Source organism: Notamacropus eugenii, chromosome 1 (genome assembly GCF_028372415.1).
Source record: "Notamacropus eugenii isolate mMacEug1 chromosome 1, mMacEug1.pri_v2, whole genome shotgun sequence".
Taxonomy (NCBI): domain Eukaryota; kingdom Metazoa; phylum Chordata; class Mammalia; order Diprotodontia; family Macropodidae; genus Notamacropus; species Notamacropus eugenii.
Window position 1 is genome coordinate 720422021 of NC_092872.1, and position 17239 is coordinate 720439259.

Below are 17239 nucleotides of genomic sequence, written 5' to 3' on the forward strand. Positions count from 1 at the left end.
AACTATTCTTGTGTCAGACACAAAATATGAACTTCCCTATGTTCTTGAGTTCACAAATTCAAGGACATAAAAGAGGAAGCCATGTCCCCCAGGAACAACCTCAGGGGATGTGGCCCATTCTGGCTGAAAAGGCCCTGAGATGAGGCTTATACTAGAGCTGATGCTCTTTTACATACCCAAGGGAGCTCTCACAGGCTCTGCTCAGGACATAAAGTCCCCTCATCCTGCCTGTCTTAGGCCTTAGGGTTCTCTGTCTAAGATCTCCAAGGGACAGGATGACTTCCCCCTGTCAGCTCCTCTGGCTCTTGTTGCTCTGGGCTCAGGGTAAGACACAGCAGATCAGAGAGTGAGCCTCTGGTGTAGAGGTTATCACTGGAAAACCAAATAAAATGAAACTTAAGATCCCCTGGATCCAGTGGGTGAGGCAGATGGACTGACAAGCAGGACCAGACCATCCAATAAAAACTAAATATAAAAATGCTTGAGAGATCTGTGGGAAAACATGGCTCATGTCAAAAATTGATTTAAAAAAACAAAAAACCAATAGATTGCCAGAAATTTGGGAATTTATTGTTTTCCACAAAATTGTCTATCCTCCCTGTCTGTGGCTCCAGGAGACAGAGTGACAATGTGTGGCAGGGCCAGTTCCAGCACTGGCAAGTGGATGACCTGGTACAAGCAGGAGTCAGGAAGGTCACCCAAACTGCTGATCTTTGAAGCTTCTTAGCTGTATTCCAGAGTCCTGGCCCAGGTCACTGGCAATGGGTCTGGGACAGATTTCACTTTCACCCCCAGTCCTGTGGAGGCAGTGTTTGCTGCCAGTAATTACTCTTGGAAATATAATGATTCTTGTTTCCCACAATCCTGCAGCCACAAACAAAAGCTTCCCCAGCCTGCTCAGTGCCTCACCTCTAGGGAGGAGGTGCTTCCCCCCAGGTCACAGCCTCAGACATTCCATATTCTTAGAGGATGTTGGGCCTTATTCATCTAGTATTAACCAACTGTATGACTTTTCTAGGGGGACAGACAGATAGGGAATTTGTAAAATAAAAAGAAGGGGAATGTTTTGGAACTTTCGTTACAACCTCAGATCATAAACCTGACAGACATGCTTATCAGTAAACCTGCCTCCATCGACAAATCACCCCATCTGCATCCTCTTCCTGTGGGGTTGACCCAATGACAGACCCCCAAGGAGTGGTTTAAGAATGAGGATTTTAAGAATTTAAGGCAAACAGGCAGGGTTCACACCACTGGATGCTGCTTCCCAGTTTAGACCCTCCTCTCCCAGCCATGTGTTCAAAAAGGAGCCAGTGCCTCGACAGAGAAGGACAGCATATTCTTCAGAGTTTATTCAGCAGTTACCCTCTCTGGAGACTCCCCCACTGCCTTCCAATAAAACTACATTCCTGTCTATCGTTCTTGATGGAACTTCATTTTGTTCCCTCAAAACAAAAAACCAATTGAGAATGACCATCCCTGACTCCCATGAGTCTTCCTGTCTGCAAGTTTGGCAGCATATTGTGAACTGAGGTGAGTTATGCTGGAGTACATTGGAGTAGACAGTAGACAAGGAGGGATGTTTTGTAAATGTGACTTTGCAAGTTCAGTGGAGCCTTACCCGTTGGCCACTGAAGTCTGCTAATCTTAGATTCCTGAGGTATATTTCCTTTTCTTTGGGTAAAGTACAATTGGACTTCTTTTGAGACCACTGTGTTCCATGACCCATGGCCACTTGGCATGTCTGGGTGATTGTAGCATTTAGAAAGTTGTGTTTTGGTAGCAAGATGCTACTCATACTCAATCCAGAAAATTCTCATCTGAGTCACATGGTAGCTCTGTGATCTAGGGGAACCATTTAATAAGCTCCTTGAGATTTGATTGAGGAATCTATGAAAATGAGATGAAGACGTACTGGAACTGGTAATGAAATAGCTGTTCTGCCAATGATCACTCTCTGCTCATCACCTGCCCAGAGAGTTCCTAATGGAGCTCTCCTTTTGGGGAAGCAGAGGTAAAATGGAGGCCTTTCTCCCACCCTGGCACCATGGCATCTCTGTATTTGTACAGAAAACCTACATCATGACTAGGTGGGTCTTAGTCTGGGTTTTTTTCTTTCCTTAGAAAACAGATGTGATCCTGAGGTAGCTTTCTGCACCTTAAGGGCCTGCTTGGGATTTGAGAAGTTCAGGGTCACTGGGCACCTCACACAGTACTGACTGGTAGGAGGAGAGTTCTGTAAGTCTGTACTTGGAGAAGATAGCCAATATGTGGGAGAGCCAGCACAATTCCCCATCAGGCTTGCCCCAAAATTTAGATATGTTTCCACAGTGCAAAGCTGAGAGGAAATGTCCATTTCCTCTTCCTACAAATTGCTTCACTTTCTGATGTTTAATTCCCCCCACCTTCAGAGAGTGCAATAGTGCAAAATGTGTTACTGCTATTCATTCTTCAAGGCTCTTTTCAATGGACACTCGGGATCCTTTTGCAATGGGTATGTCTTTTAGGTAAAGGAATTTGATTGTGGTCTTTGGACTAATTTACCTGGTGTCTTGACTAGCTTTCCACATTCTCCATTGGGAAGACCCAAGATATGAGTGTAACCTAAGTTTTAAGTAGATTTCCCTGGAACTGTGTGTGGGGGTGGGTGGGAGGGGTGGGGGTGGTGTAGAACCAGAGACAGAAGAAAGAGCCTATTTCTGTTATTGAGGGGTCAGGATTTCATGAGCCTGAACCTGTGACCAGAACTGAGAGTGGTCCCTTGTTTTATAGAAGAGTAAAACATGGTCCAGGTTGCAGGAGTCATTGTGAGACAGGAAGACATTGGTAGGCAGTCATTCCGTAGTTTACTCAGTGATGGTTGAAGATGGCTCGTGAAATAACCGTGTTGGTATAGTTCCTCCACATCTCTGCTGTTTGGATGACCAATTAATGGGAGCTGGTGAGCAGCACATAGCTGTTAAATTCAAATGATCCCTCCTTTTATCATGATGGAGGATTTTATTGCTGTAGGCAACTGAGTGAAGGATCCAGATGAATCCCTACTTGAGTTGAATCTTAAAGAAAGTGCTGGATCCTGAGATGTGTGTGTTAGGTATGGGAACAGTATAAGGACTGGGGGAAAGCCCACTCCCAGGCCCAGAGAGGACAGGTAAAGCCCTGTGTGTGCACATAAGTGTGTGTTCATATGTGTTTTTGTCTGTGTCTGAGTGGCTAGAATCTTGTCCCTCTCAAGCAAGTATTGGGAAGAAGAATGATGTAGACGTCTTAAAAGAGTGCTCCTATGATTATGAGCTAACAGTGCATGGATCTGGAGAGTCTGTGTAGCCCAGGGATGTTCCTTTCCAGAATCAGTTCTAATATTTATCTGCATAGATACTAATAGAATGATTTGCTTCAGTTCACGAGGAAGTGAATTTGAATCCTCCTTTCCCCTGAATCTTAACAACCCCAGAAGTTTTCTGAGCCTACGTTTCCTCCACCACCAAGAGGGGCTAGTAGGAGCCCCTACATCTCCAGGGCCATTGTGAGGGTCAAAAGACCTAATGCAGAGCGTTTGGCAAATTATACTTTTTCTGTATAGTTGTGAGGTCTTGCTCTACTACTTTGCTCACCCTAGCTGGCTCGCTGACATCCACCATGACCATGAATGCGTAGACCTTTACCCCTTTAGGTGACTTCTATGGTCCATATTCTATTTTGGGGTGGGTTATTATTTTTTTGTAATTTTAAACTTAAATAGAAAATGAGAAAAGAAAGAGAATTGCCATGTACACAGTAGACCATAAGAGAAGATTCAATATAAAACAATAAATTTCCATTTCAAGAAAACCTAGTTGATAAATACTACACAATTTTTTGAAGCTACCCAGCTTTGTTTCCTTGCTATACTTTTGTTATGTGCTGTGTACTTTTTACTTTGTGTTCCCCCTTCCCTCCCCCAACACTGCGAAGAAGGCTGCAATGCTGCACTTGAACGTGGATATGTAACTATATCTATATGTAGATATAACATATACATATGTATGTACTTAGATGTCTATAAACATGTATATATATATACATATATATTCACATATATTCTCGTACCCATATATGTAAGGTCATATTATGCTCATTTCCTCCTATCATCTGTTTCTCTGAGGGTGAATAGCATCTTCCATGTTTTTCTAAATCAGCTAGCTCGTTGTTTCTTACACCACATCAATATTCCATGAGAAAGAAAAAGCAAAGAAAACAAAAAAAGGAGCAAGTAGTATGCTTCAATGTGCCTTCAGACACCATATTCCTTTCTTTGGATGAGGAAAACAGCTTCCATTATCAGTCTTTTGGAGTTCTTTTAGGTCCTTGCATTGCTGACAAGAGCCAACTGTACCAAGCACAGTCATCACACAATGTCGTTATTACTGTGTACAATGTTCTCCTGGTTCTGCTCATTTCACTCAGCATCAGTTCATATACATTTTTCTAAATTTTTCTGAAGTTGGCCTGCTCATCATTTCTTACAGCACAATAGTATTCGAGTACAGTCATATGCCACAACTTGTTCAGACATTCCTCAGTTGATGGATATGCCCTCAATTTCCAGTTATCTGGCCACTACAAAAAGAGCTGCTATAATTTTGTACATGTGGATCCTTTTCCTGTTTTGATGATCTCTTTGCTGTACAGCCCTTGAAGTGGTATGCACATTTTTGTGGCACTTTGGGCATAATTCCCAATTACTCTCTAAGATGATTGGATCAGTTCACATTTCCACAAACTCTGGATTAGTGTTCCAATTATCCCACACCTTCTCCATCATTTATAGTTTTTTCTGTTTTGTCATATTAGCCAGTCTGATAGGTGTTATGTGGTACCTAAGAGTTGTTCTGATTTTCATTTCTCCAATGAATAGTGATTTAAAGCATTTTTTTCACATGAGTATAGACAGCTTTAATTTCTTCATCTGAAATGTCCCTGTTCATATCCTCTGACCATTTATTAATTGGGGAATGACTTGTGTTCTTATAAATTTGATTCAATTCTCCATATATTTTAGAAATGAGGCCTTTATCAGAGACACGAATAAAAATTCCCAGTTTTCTGCTTCCCTCCTATTCTTGGTTGCACTGGCTTTCGTTGTGCAAAAACTTTTCAATGTAATGTAATCAAAATTATCCACTCTTCATTTTATAATTTCCTCTATCTCTTGCTTGGTCATAAATTCCTCCCTTCTACACAAATCTGACAGGTAAATTATTCCTTGCTCTTCTAATTTGCTTATAGTGTTACCCTTTATATCTAAAGGTCTTTCATTCACAATCCCTTCTCCTCTTCAACTTGCTTCTTTTCTTTTTCTACTCTTTTTCTTCTAAGAAAGATTCCTTAACCTTGTTCCTTTTTCTCTTCCCTTTCTGTCTGGGCTGAACTGTCATTTTTTAGTTCCTGTTCTGTGTATTTATTCTTTGCTGAAATCCCATGTGATCACTCATACATTAGAGAGAGTAATGTGACTTCACAAGTCGAGGTGACTTCAACAAACCCTTCATGCTCAGAGATTCCTTGACTCTTACAAAGCTTTTTTTCTCCCATCATTTTGCCAACTCAGAGAGGTTTAGGAATCTCATCAAAGTCACACAGCTACTCACTTGGAGAGCTGGCACTTAGCAAGGTCACATCCCAAGGCTTACACTCTTTCCCCAAATATCCTTGGTGGTCTCAGGCCTGTGTTTCCCAAAATAGCTGGAAGGATCCTCAGCCCTCACTCTTCTCTCTCTGTCCTCATTTCCTCTCCCAGAATAGGCAGATACAGACATGGAAGGTAGAGATGACAGATAGGTGATATAGATAGATGACACAGGTATAGATATAAGCACAAGCAATAACATGAGGCCACAGGGACCGATGGGCAGGGAAGTGACATGAGAGTCAAGATCCAGTCCTGATTCTCACCCTGGCTGTGCTCCTCAGCACCTACTTAACCTCTGAGTGCTAAAGATAATTCCCCAGGACTGTCCTTTGTAGATAAGATTCCAAAATGCACAGGGTGATGTGTGTGTATGGGGACTTCTCATGCTGAATCACATCTGGATATATCAATGTCTCTGTAGACACATTGCAGACACCAAGGTGGTACAGTGCAGGGAAAGTAGGGCCTGGATTCAGGAAGAATAAGTTCACATCTTGCCTCAGATATTTACTTGATGTTAAAACCTGACTGTGTCACTTCAACTCTGACTGTCTCAGTTTCCTCCTCTGTAAAATGGTTATTCCTGCCCCCACCCCACATTGGTGCTATTTTTTCATAGCACCTTCCTCAGTGCAATTCTAAGGATAAAAAGAGATACAATTTCAATGTATTTTGCCAACATGATGTATCACCAAGGCAATATTCATAGCACTGATGATGACTATGAATATCCAAAATATAAAAGACTCTCCATATAGAAGGCAGAAGAAAAATATTTATTTACACACCAGAAACCCAAATCCCAGAACCAGAAAGCCGAATCTTTCATAGTGACCAAGAAGTTAATAAACATGATAACCATGGGGACAAAGCCATTTCCAAGCCTCCCCCCTCACCTCAGTCTGAGACTTCTCATAAGCAAGCACTGACATGGCTGAGCCTTGCTGCCTGTACCTGTCTGAATCCTCTCCCCTCTGAACCTACTGAGCTCACTCCCTCCTGGTTCTGCTCCACCCTTCCCATTCTGCCTGTTCAGCGATCTCCTCCTACCACATAGACTTAGGCTTTCAGCTGATTTAATGGGCCTATTAATGAATAGTAAAGATTTTCCAGTTCAAGTTGCCATTACACTGGGCTTCAAGATCTTTCATATTCATTACATAGGTCAGTGGGGCAACTGGTGTCAATAGAGCTTTACAACAACAGGGATCACACAAAGTGAGCATATGAAACAATATCTTAGGATGGAGTTTGAGCACAAGCATACTATCATTCCCCCCTGGAGCAAATACAGCCCAAAATCTTGGGGTAAGGGGCAAAGTTCTTCTTCCATAGCTACTTCCTGCTGAGATTGGCCTGACCCAAGAGCTCCTATTTGGGAGATCAGTTCTGTAGCTGGCCTCTGGAGTTTGGTCGATTTCAAGTCAAGAGATGGCACAGGACTGTCATAGACAGGGGGTGACATCCATCTTAAGTCATCAGACATCCACAGGTGGAGGGTATTAAGCCTGAAGAAAACAAATCTGACAAACAATGTGAACAGACAAAAAGCCAAAAAGAAATAAGGAGACAATCACCAAAAGCAGGGTAGATATAGGGTCAGCCATGCTTCTGGAGTCTATAAACTCATTATCATAGCCTCATTCACTTTTGTTTACTGTTTTCCAATTTGCAGTCCCAGGATCATCATTCTAGATAGAGGCACACCCTCTTTAAGCTGAGCTGGGGCCTCGACAACCCCCCATTCTCCCTGCAGGTGTGATGAACCTGAATGCAATGTTTCAGAAGGATCTGCAGGGGCAGCTTCCACCTCCCTGCTCAGTCTAAAATCAAACCTCTTTCCTCAATTCATTTTATATAGTTCATTAGTTGGAATGCCATACGTTCTTCCAAAATCTACCCCTGCTCTCAACAGAGCATCAAACAACTCTTTTCTTGTCAGTCCACTCTGACCCTGAATCCACTGTCTATTCATTCTTCTCTCTAGAGAAAACCTATCTTTTTCATTAATTCTTACCATTCAAGGTACTGATGGAGTGCTTGAGTGCATGTGGTTTGACCCCAATTCTAAAATCCCATTTCTCTTTAAAAATCCCATTTCTCTCTAGCCTCAAAACACTATCTCAGGCAGTATCCCTCCAGATCAAGGACAGCCTGCCCCAGCAGGAACTGTTATCTCCTTTCCTGCCACAGTAGCCAGCTGCACCTATAGAATTTATCACTCAAAGCCAGCTGCATACTGAGTGAACTGGCTGTGCATGGGGTCATAATGACATTGACCACTCACTGACCAATCATATGTATCCTATACTTAGATCTATGTGTACTTCCTTTGCATTAATCTTGTCTAATAAGATATTGATGAGAGAAGCCTGATTTTCCCAGGTCAGCCCTGACTATTGGATGACTGAGTGACGTTTCAGGACTAAAACCACACCTCCATGTAGCTCCTCCTTGGGCTATTTACTGATGAATTTTGGGTAAAATACCTATGCAGTACATACCAAAAGTTCATGTTCCTTTGAGAACTGACCACTCCTTAATCCCAGCCCAAATCATCTATTTAGCATCCTTGGCACACATTTTACTATGCAATAATCTATGTAAACTTTATCCATAGCTCATTTAAATTGAAGGCTCCCTAAAACTCTTGCCCACTGAAAGGTGTAATAATAAACTTTTTTGCCTAATTGACTTAAGATTCCTTGAGTGTAATGAATTCTTTCCAGACTAAGTTGCCAGGGATCTCCAGAAGTTCCTACACCTCTCCTGACCCTCATCATGTTTTGGCGCCCAACGTGGGGCAACAATCTGAGGTCTCAAGCCTTCTCCAAGTCACGGTAAGCTTTCTTTTCCCTACAGTGTGAGGTCTCAAGCCTTCCCCAAGTCAAGGTATGCTTTCTTTTCCCTTAAACTTTCTAAGTTTTCTCCTCTCCTAGCCATGTAGCTGAGGTTCATCCCTTAAGAACCTAGGAAGCCTTACTGGGGTTTGGGTGGAGCCTTCTACAGGCTCTGTCACAATCCCCTGAGACAAGGGATGCCTTGTGGGAATCCACCTGTGTTTGCTATCTCTCCTGATGCCTTGAGGCAAGTGGTAAACTATAGGTGCTCTGCTGGTGCCCTTTCCCCCTTTTGACTAATCCCTAAATGTTATAGGCAGAAAAGCTGGACCAATCTCCTTCTGTATCTAGAGATTTGATTCTAGGATATTTCTTGAACAACTGGAAAAAAATTGGTCTTCAAGACCTCAATAAAAAGCGTCTTGTTTTCTTTTGCAACACTGTCTGGCCTCAGTACATTCTGGAGGACCACGAGAAATGGCCTGGTGGTGGAACCCTAAATTTTAACCCCATTTTACAGCTAGATGTATTTTGCCGTAGGGAAGGGAAATTTATAGAAGTCCCCACATCCAGGCTTTTAGGACTCTGTCCCAGAATCCAGAACTGCAGAAGCCAGTTTGGATGTGCCTAAATAAATTTACTCCAGCTAAGAGGAATCAGAATGAACTTGACATACATGATGATCCCCTTCTTTCAGGCTCCCAAGCCTCATTTCCTGGAGCACCTACACAATCTCACACCCCACTTGCCTCTCCATTAGCCCCTTTTCCCTCTTCCTGATGGTCCAAACTATATGAGGAAGTTAACAGACTCCTGCAGCAAATCCCTCCCCTTTACCTGCTGGCTGTCTACCCATTGGCCCCCTAAACCTTTATTTTCAGGGCGTTCACCACTGGCATCACTCTCAAACTACATTTGCTAGCAGCCCCTGACACTACCAGATCTGTCTGCTCATTGGTCTTCTGGGCCTCTGCAGCCAGACTCGGTTTCCCAGAATCACTCACTCCCTAGTCCCTCTCTTACAAGGGGCAGAACTCCTTACCTTGCCCTGTCCTAAGCTCCAGACTCCTCAGTTCCCTCCCAAGCTACTCCCATTAAGGGAAGTAGCAGATTCCCCTGGAGGAATGATTGCGATGCATGTTCCCTTTTCAGTAGCTGACCTCACCCAGGTTAAGGAAAAACTTGGCCATTTCTCAGAAAAGCCTCCTAAGTTTGTAGAGAGCTTTAGAGCAGTCCATCTCCAAGTTGAATTATCATGGGAAGACGCGAATATAATTCTCTCCACTTGATGCACCACTGGGGAGAAAAGAGGATCTGAGATTTAGCTCAGAGGTTTGGGGAACAATCTGACTGTATCCACACCCACCAGGTACCCTCTGGGAGCTACAACTGTGCTGGTTGTGGATCCTAGATGGAATTATCAAAGGGATGCAAACCAGGAAAAAAGTGAGGAACCATGGATAGCAATATAAGATACAAGTGACTGTGGATCAGTGAGTAGTATATGTCATTATGACCTCATGCACAGCCAGTTCACTCAATATGCAGCTGGCTTTGAGTGATCAAATCTATAGGTGCAGCTGGCTACTGTGGCAGAAAGGGAGATAATGGTTCCCGCTGGGGCAGGCTGTCCTTGATCTGGAGGGATACTGCCTGAGATAGTATTTTGAGGCTAGAGAGAAATGGGATTTTTAAGACGAAATGGGATTTTAGAATTGGGGTCCAAGCATATGCACCCAAGCACCCCATCATATACAAGGGTGCCTTAGAAGTTGAGCTGCCTTTTCCCTGTGTCATTCTCTTAAAGCTCCCTAAAGTCTCTTGGTGTGAAGGTACCTTAAGGGTTGAATTGTTCTTTTCCTGGTGCCTTAAAATCTCCCCTTATCTTAGAATACCATAAAACCTCCCGCTTACACTGATCCATGGAATTCCTTGTCTCCCCTCCCCCATCTTGGGTCATAAGATTCTCCTGTCTCCCTTATCATGTCCTTATAAAAATGAGCCCCTGTCCCTCTGTAAATTACAAGTCCTTTGTCTGCTTTTGTGTCAATAAAGCTCCCTTTGGCTAAAGAGAAGGTCTAAGAGAATTCTTTGAAATTTGAACCACCTCTCCCATCTCTCTCTCTTCAACAAAATCATCACCTGTCCATTCACCTCCTGCCTGTTTGCACCTGGTGGCCCTCATGTCCTGGCAATAGGGGAGGTGCTGAGATGTGATGTCCTACTGCATTTTACTACCATGGACCTAGCCAGCTTGTCTTTATCTCATTACAAGAACTCTCAATAAAAGCTGTTTTCATCTTGAATTCCTTGATGATCTAAGGTGATCAACCCCTAAATGTGTTTCTACCTTGATATAGTGTAATAGATTTCTTTTAATTCTTCTTTTTCTGAATTTTGACTTTTTAATCAGGGTAAAAGCTTGAATGGAGAATTTATCAGGTCCTTTGTACTTTTCTCAAAGAATATATGATTATTATTCATTTTAAAGAAAATATACACAATTAAACATAAAACAGTTTGGAAACATTGTAACCACCATCTTACAATTTAATTTATAACCTCATAGCATTCAGATCAAAAGAAAAGTTCATTTTCTAAGGATACAATTGCATATCCTTTTAGAAATCATTACATTTTATTAAAATTAAAAGCAGAGAGAGAGAGAAAGAGAGAGAGAGAGAGAGAGAGAGAGAGAGAGAGAGAGAGAGAGAGAGAGAGAGAGAATGGTTCCCCCAATTACCCAATGAGACAAATCTGGAGCATAATAACATAAACATTGTTTCAGTGTTAACATATGGAACAAAATTGTCTATCAAATAATATCAGTTCTGTTCATTTTCTTAGTTAGTATTATTTTAGCTATAAAAACCATTTTATCCATTTATGTTCTTGACCCTCTAGGCTGATTGCATTCAGGGAGGAGCAAAGAGTAATTCTGGTGCAGTAACATTTAATTCTTATTCTTTCAGCTCCTGTACGTATGCCCTTAATGGCTAAATTTTAACCATACTTTCCATTAAGGATTAATCTTCCCTTAGCTGGTCAAACATTCCAATTATCCTGCTGGGATCTGACTGGAAATGAGCCACATCCTAATTCAAACAAGGAGAAATGTGCTCATGAAACTGCTAACATTTAGTGAGCAGCCTACATTCTCTAACTAAGCTCTGTCTGGCTGTGAATCCCCAGATTGCCTGGAAATCTTCAGCTTGCCTCTTTCTAGTTCTCCCCTCCTAACTCCTAAAGTCCTGAATCTTTCCTCCAATAAGAAATCAGGCAGTATACCAGGTGATGGGGAGAAGGAGCTCTCAGAGATGACCATCCTGCTGGAGGGTGGCCCAGGTGGAATAGGTGCTCTGGGGTGGAGTTTGGAGACCTTAAAAGAGTCCTAGGGCAGAAGAGGGGCCATCCCATTGGTCAAGGCTGTCCAAGTGATGGAGGGTAGGGCTGGGGAGGAGAGGGAAAAAGGGTCCTGAGTGCCTGACCCTGGTGTGATTGGAGAAAACAGCCCTTCCTGGTGGCTCAGAGGCTGGGAGGACTCTCTCAGAGTGGGCTGGCTGAAAACTGGAACTTCTGCTGAGATTGCTCTACCTTCTCCTCTTGCAACTGAATTTTTTGTGCCTCCCTGGAGTTGAGCTCTCTCTGCCTTTTTCCCAGAAGCTGAGATCACATTGTCTTCACTTGGACCTTAGATCTCTATCTTCAGGATGCCAGCTTTGTGGGTGCAGGTCCCAGGTAAGTCTGAGCCACCCCTCATAGACCTGCTGGCCTCTGTGGACTGTTCCTATAATTGGATCTCATCCTTCTCCTCTGACCCTGTGGTGAGTCCAGCTCCAGGTTCACCTGTAGCAATCCTCCCTCCCTACCCTGGTTACTGGACAAGCTTCCTGCTGCTAACTCTTTTCCAGACTCCCAATTACTTCCCAAAAGTCCTGGTTCACACCTGCAAATTGAAGATTGTGTCATCTTTTTCCATGGTACCCCAGGGACCCAGAATTTCTGTTGAGTGTAAGACAAGTGAGAAGCCTGAATGAACCTTGAAATGTAAGGGTAAAGGACCACAATGAAAGACATTTGAAAGGATTATTGAGCATCTAGGTGGGCGATTGTTCAGGAGCTGAGTTGCCCTTTTGGGGTCCAGGTCCCATAGACAGTCAGAGGAAGATCTCTGTTTCAGGAACCATTGAGGCTCTGACTGATCTCATCCCATCTGGGATCCCAAGCCTCTTCTGCCTCTGGGTTCTCTTAAAGAGGATGGTGGGATGGAAGGTGAAAGTTCTTTTCCCAGCAGGAACCTACCTCTAGTTTTCATTCTCTGCCCTGAGGTCAGGGCCTCACCCCCTACAAATCCCTGTAGGCCAACCTCCTGTCCTGGGATCCTTTTCCCTCCCGAACTCATTCTGCAGAAGACCAAGGTCTGGGCCAGAACAGGGAGTATGGAGCTGGAGGAAATGGCCCCTGGGAGCTGTAGACCCCCACCCCAGGTGAGTGAACTCTTTTCTAGCAGACTTGATCAACATGAACAAAAGAAGCCATTTCTATAAACAAAGAGCATCATCTACGAGACTAGCAATCCCCTACCTTTGAATTGTTTCTTTACAAAAATAGGCAGGAAATTGAAAACAGTGGTAACAAGAAAGACCTCTTCACTCATTCCTTTCTGTTCTGTGGGGGTCTTGTCTTTGCTCTTTTATCCATACCTAACAACCCTCCCCCACATATCCATGGAAGTGCTCTCCCCTTCTTCTTTTATTGTTTTGCCCAAGCTCTCCCTGCCACACCTGGAAGACAGGATATTCTGCTTATCTACCATGGTCTGATCTGCATAAGTGGTTAATCTGTCTGGTTCACACTGCCTGGACCCCTGTCATGTAGCTGGTTTGACCCTCAAGGGCACACTGAGGGGGCAGTGAGGGGTGAAAGGATGAAATACAATGAGCAAGGGCTGGGGGTGTTCCTGGCCTCCTGCACACTCTGGTCCTGTGTTCTGGAAAATATGGCAGTTCAAGAACACAGGTTTAGTTCGCTTCTGGGTCACATTCACCTGTCCAAAGGCCCTTACCAAAGCTGTTTAGACTGGAACAAATAAAATAATACTTTCTTTAGCTGTTAATTAATGAGTATTTGTTAAGGGCCCAGTACTTCCCTTGGGAGGATATGGGGAAAGGGCTGAGTTTGGGAAACTATTCAAAGTTCTGGGAATTTTCTTTTCATTTGTTAGAAAGGCGGTGGTACTGAAGGAGACACTCAGGTCTTGTCAAAGAGACATCAGGATAAAAGGCAAAGACACAGTGGAGTGATTTGCTTTCTCCCCAAAATCCACTTATGACCCTGTTTCCAACAGCCCTATATGGCAGGTGTACTTATTATCATTATTTCATAGTTCAGGAAATTGAAGCCAACAGATTCAATGAGTCACCATCCTGGGTCCCATAACTAGTCAGTGTCTGAGGCTGGATTTGAACTCAGATCTTCATGGTCTTCTATCATTTCATAGCTCCATCCACCTTATATTAGTCTGCCCATCTTCCCACAACTCCTCCAACATTGACTGGTACTATTTTTTTTGTCATTTTTGTCTATTTTGCAGAGTATGAGATAAAACCTCAGTGTTGTTCTGGTTTACTTTTCTCTTACTAGTTCTTGGGGACATTTTTTTCATACGGTTGGGAGCACTTGGCAGTTTTTCTGAGAATTTTTTGTTCATATCCTTTGACCATTTATTGGGGAACTTCTATTTGTTGTTTTAGTAGTATCTGTCCCCTTGTGATTCAATGGGGTTTTCTTGGCAGAGATACTGGAGAGTTTCACCATTTCTTTCTCCAGTGCATTTTACAGGGGAGGAACTGAGGCAAACAAGGGGAAGTGACTTGCCTAGGGTCACATTGCTAGTAAATGTCTGAGGCTGCATTAGAACTCCGATGCTCCTGACTCCAGGTCTGGTGCTCTATCTACACCTAAATCTCATTGGCTATAAGTATGTTTTCAATTAATATTTCATTTTACCTCCAAGTTCATTTGAAAATATTTTTTGTTCCTAAATTTTGAAGTCACAGTTCTCCACCTGTCTCTTTGCTCTTACCCCTCCTGCATACGGTAAGCAATCAGACAGAGGTTATACAGTCATGTAAAGCATTTCCATATTGGTCATTTTGTGAAAGAAAACTTGAACCAAAAAATAAGAAAGTGAAAAATGGTTTGCTTTAGGTCTGTCTTCTGACTCAATTCTTTCTATGGAAGGGGAGAGCATTTTTCATCATGAGTCCTTTGGGATTGTCTTAGATAATGGTATCACTGACAATACCTACATTATTCGCTCTTGGTCATCATACAATGTTCCTGTTACTTTGTACAATGCTTTTCTGATACTTACATCACTCTGCATCTGTTCATGTAAGTTTCTCTAGGTATTTCTGAAATCATCTTGCTTGTCATTTCCTATAACACAGTAGTTTTCCATTGCAGTCATATACCACAACTTGTAAAAGCATTCCCCAGTTAATGAACTTCTCTTCAGTTTCCAAGTTTTGCCACCATTGGATACCGACGTAGTGGTGTTACTGCTGGGTCAAAGGGTATGCACAGAAGATGGTGGAGTAGAAAGACACACATATGCAGGGTCTCTTCACGCAGCCCATAAAATACCTGTAGAGAGGGACTCTCAACAAATTTTGGAGGAGCAGAAGTGGACAACAACAAATGGAGGAGATTTCCAGCCCAGGGTGAATTGAAAGGCCCACGGGAAATGTCGGTTGCACTGGATGCAGAGCAGAGCACAGAGCCCAGCCCAGCATTGGCCCCATGGCCCAGCTCGAGGAAACTCTGGGAGGAGGACCCCTTGGGGGCAGAATCTCCAGTCGCAGCAGCCGGTCCTCAGATCCCTCAATCCACAGGTCAGTGACGGGGTTTTATCAGCTGGCTGGGAAGGGAGAAGGGCCTTCCCATAGCTCCAACCTCAGGGAGCAACCTGCAGAAGCCACACCTGGCAGGCAGCAGCAGGTCTCAAAGGCAGACCCTACATCAGCCCGCATCCATTGTTGGATTGTAAAACCCCTGTGGGCACTGAGGAGCTGAGTCTTGCCTCAGCCCTGTGTGGAGGCCATGGGGGAGCTGGTCTTTGTCTCACACTGAATGGAGGCCCTGCCCATCCAGCTTATCTGAAAATCAGCCCCTAGCCCGGACTTGGTGGAACTGGAGGCCAGGTGGCTGTGGAGAGATAACTGCTAAGGTTCTGGATACAAAAATCTCTCCTTTCTTCCAGATCAGTGTACATGCTGGATTGTGCCACTTTGGAGAAACTGAGCTATTACATATTCCCAGAATATACCCTAGTCTTGACAAAGGACCCAAAAGTCAAGTAACTGGTTGGGAAAATGCCAAAAACTGGGGAAAAAAATAACACTATAGAAGGATACTTTCTTGGTGAACAGATATCTTCTCCCTTCCTTTTCGATGAGGAAGAACAGTGCTTACCATCAGGGAAAGACATAGAAGTCAAGGCTTCTGTATCCCAGACATTCAAAATAAATATTCAATGGTCTCAGACCATTGAAGAGCTCAAAAAGGATTTTGAAAATCAAGTAAGAGAGGTGGAGGAAAAACTGGGAAGAGAAATGAGAGAGATGACAGAAAAGCATGAAAAGCAGGTCAACACCTTGCTAAAGGAGACCCAAAAAAACGCTGAAGAAAATAACACCTTGAAAAATAGGCTAACTCAATTGGCAAAAGAGCTTCAAAAAGCCAATGAGGGGAAGAATGCTTTCAAAAGCAGAATTAGCCAAAAGGAAAAGGAGATTCAAAAGCTCACTGAAGAAAATAGTTCTTTCAAAATTAGAATAGAATAGATGTAGGCTAATGACTTTGTGAGAAATGAAGAAATCACAAAATAAAACCAAAGGAATGAAAAAATGGAAGATAATGTGAAATATCTCATTGGAAAAACAACTGACATGGAAAATAGATCCAGGAGAGACAATTTAAAAATTATGGAACTACCTGAAAGGCATGATCAAAAAAAGAGCCTAGACATCATCTTTCATGAAATTATCAAGGAAAACTGCCCTGAGATTCTAGAACCAGGGGGCAAAATAAATATTGATAGAATCCACCGATCACCTCCTGAAAGAGATCCAAAAAGAGAAACTCCTAGGAACATTGTGGCCAAATTCCAGAGTTCCCAGGTCAAGGAGAAAAGACTGCAAGCAGCTAGAAAGAAACAATTCAAGTACTGTGGAAATACAATCAGGACAACACAAGATCTAGCAGCTTCTACATTAAGGGATCAAAGGGCCTGGAATAGGATATTCCAGAAGTCAAAGGAACTGGGACTAAAACCAAGAATCACCTACCGAAGCAGAACTGAGTATAATACTTCAGGGAAAAAAATGGTATTTCAATGAAATAGAGGACTTTCAAGCATTCTTGATGAAAAAACCAGAACTGAAAAGAAAATCTGACCTTCAAACACAAGAATCAAGACAAGCATGAAAGGGTAAACAGTAAACAGAAATCATAAGGGACTTACTAAAGTTGGACTGTTTACATTCCTACATAGAAAGACAATATTTGTAACTCTTGAAACTTTTATCAGCGTCTGGGTCATTGTTGGGATTACACACACACACACACACACACACACACAAACAGAGAGCACAGGGTGAATTGAATAGGATGGGATTATATCTTAAAAAAATGAAATTAAGTGGTAACAGAGAAATATATTAGG

The 17239-nt window shown here is 42.9% G+C and overlaps 2 long non-coding RNA genes across 3 annotated transcripts in view; one reads left to right on the plus strand and one right to left on the minus strand.

Moving 5' to 3' along the window:
* The window catches only part of LOC140522125 (uncharacterized), a 384637-nt gene that overhangs the window by 321537 nt on the left and 45861 nt on the right, over positions 1–17239 (minus strand). The window contains exon 3 of one of the 2 annotated variants that reach the window (XR_011973220.1): positions 6429–7194. The exons of the other annotated variant lie outside the window; for it this stretch is intronic. This is a non-coding gene — a long non-coding RNA (uncharacterized lncRNA). Of the gene's footprint in view, positions 1–6428; positions 7195–17239 lie in introns of those variants that run through there. 2 annotated transcript variants of the gene reach the window in all.
* LOC140522166 (uncharacterized) overlaps positions 1–17239 on the plus strand; it is a 518496-nt gene that overhangs the window by 223963 nt on the left and 277294 nt on the right. The window lies entirely within an intron of this gene.